The sequence below is a fragment of the Miscanthus floridulus genome, chromosome 4, assembly GCF_019320115.1.
Source record: "Miscanthus floridulus cultivar M001 chromosome 4, ASM1932011v1, whole genome shotgun sequence".
NCBI classification, from domain to species: Eukaryota; Viridiplantae; Streptophyta; class Magnoliopsida; order Poales; family Poaceae; genus Miscanthus; species Miscanthus floridulus.
In genome coordinates this window covers 87,743,586-87,746,067 of record NC_089583.1, presented here as the reverse complement: position 1 = coordinate 87,746,067, position 2,482 = coordinate 87,743,586, and the positions used below count along the sequence as shown (strand labels likewise).

The following is a 2,482-nucleotide window of genomic DNA, read 5'->3' as shown; positions in this document are numbered from 1 at the left end:
TCCTTCAAAAGAGTCATCAAACTCGATATCTACCAACACATGGATACTATAAAGTTAAAGTTATGATATCATTATGGATACATCTTTGTGCCTTATGATTAATGAAAAAAAATTCTAGCAAGACTTGTTTTACCTTAACATTAGATAGTTTTTTTTTTCTGTTGTAACGCACGAGCATATTTACTAGTAATTACAAATGAAGAAAAAGGTATAAAAAACTTGATTATAAGAATAAAGCAAAAATTAAGACGAGACAATTAACCAGGGGTCCCACATCCTATTTCAGTATTCGCACGGTAGAAATCTGAATCTCTTGCTTTCTGGACTCCTTATCCTCATCCGGTCATCCCTGTTGCATCTTCCTTCTCTCTCGCTCGCTTCTCGCTCATCCTCTCTCATCGCAACCACAGCGAGCGCGCGCTGGCCCTCCTTCCCGTACCCGCACGCTGCCGCGGGGCTGTCCGTCCTAGGGGACCTCACCGACGGCGAGACGATATCAACGGCACCGCGCCTCAACGTCACAGGCCTTCCTCTGAGACTAGTAAAGGATAAGGAGGCCCACCCGGCAGCCACTGCTCTCCGCACCCGCAACGGCCATGGCCTTCGCCGCCGTCCGTCCGCGCCCGCCCCCTCGCGGTGCCCCCTCCGCTATCCACCTCCACGCCACCGCCATTCTTCGCCACTTCGGCCTACGCCTGTGTCCCGCGCCTCACAGCAGCAGCAGCAGCAGCACGAGCCGTACGGTACCGACGACGGGGCCGGCGGAACCGCGTGGCCGCGGCGATTACCGCGTCGCTCGACCTCACCGAGGACAACGTCCGGCTGGCCCTAGACGAAGCCAAATCCGAGGCAAGGAAACTGAACTGATTCCCCTTCTCTCCCCACCCCAATCGAAATGCCGTTGCAGGCTTGCAGCCTCGAGCAGTCGAGCTAACGCTGTCTCTGGTCTTCTGCACGTCAGCTGGGGCAGCTGTTCGACATGTCGGTGGGCATCACAGGTGAAGGCCGGGCCAAGCGCTTACCAAGAAGACCTGTAGTGCTAATTTTACCAAGAAATGGCTTGTGACTTCTCCTACTCGTGGATGGTTCTTTGTTGGTTGCAGGGCAAGTTGATCTCGCGGAGTTGGACGGGCCGTTCGTGAAGCTCCGGCTCAAGGGCAAGTTCTGGCACACCCGCGCCACCGTGGTCGCGCGGATCGGCAACTACCTCAAGAACCGCATTCCGGTGAGGGTTTGTTGTGTTATGGAGTGCTCTTGCTCTTGCTTCAACGAATAATGTAGGGTGGGCCGGTGCAGGAAATGGAATGAGTGTTAATCAAGGTGTAGCTGGTGGTGATCAATGAGGTCTATTTTTATTTCAGGAAATCTTGGAGGTGGAGATAGAGGACGAAAAACAATTGGATGATAGCCCCGCAGCTTTCTGAGGTATCAAATGATCACAATTTAGATCCAATCTTGTGATTCATCAGTATGTGCCAGTTGAGGTTCAGGAAATGGAACACGGTTTCAGTCTTCAGAATTTGACCTGGACTAGAAGCAGCACCTACAGTATTCGGGAAAATTCTTCTTGGAGGCTACATTTCCTACACTATTAGTCTTGTGCTACGTACTCTGTTAATGTCCACTACGAATCATGAGCGCATGAACTCTGCTTTAATTCAATCATCACTGTGGCTCACATGACAAGAACACTCACCATCCTCAAATCTGAAAACCTGAATTTATGAAACTTAATCTGAAGGAGCAAATATAATAGACCTGACTGTTTATATTTTCATAATCACAGTTCCAGCTTCAGGGATCTGCAGTTGCCTATATGGGTTGGTTTATACCGTATACACATTGATTGCAGATATCCATTATTTGGAGGAGCTTAATCTAATACTACTTATTATGAAGAAGCATGGTATTGTTGAGGGGGGACCTAATCTTGGGGAAGTGTAATGGTTTTTCCTTTTAGGATCATCATCTTGTGTTTGAAAAGGTTCTGGCAATGATGCACATGCCTTGATTAAGATATTACAAGTCATCACCGTTGTTGCAAATGAATGTCTTTAAGTTGTTGTGATCATCATATATCGTTTGAAATACTATTTTCATCAGTACGGACCTGTGGTTATTTTGTCCAGTGGTGCGCCCACAAGGCCAGAAATATATTCAAACTCACAGGATTAGCAGCCGTTCATCAATCAACTCTCGTGTTATTTCCATTTTTGTTCATAATGACAGCAATATGTGACATTTTGCTCTTCTCATCTGTTGTTCCCTCCCACTTTTTCAGCACCTCTACTCTTCCACGTTGAGCTCCACAGACCTGTGTGTTGAGTATTTCTGTATGTGCATCTTTTGTGGCCTGAACGCTCTCGTGTCTGAACACAATAGCAAATGTCTGCTCGTTGTCTCACGAACAAAACCCTGCTTCGGCACTCACGGTTCACCATTCTTGTAGACATCATGGAGCTAGCTAGCTAGCTAGTTGAAG

General features: G+C 47.6%; 1 pseudogene; it reads left to right on the top strand.

Annotated features, from left to right (window-relative positions):
• The first annotated feature begins 332 nt into the window (after positions 1–332).
• LOC136552001 (nifU-like protein 2, chloroplastic) lies at positions 333–2,105 on the top strand (annotated as a pseudogene).
• Positions 2,106–2,482: the final 377 nt, after the last annotated feature.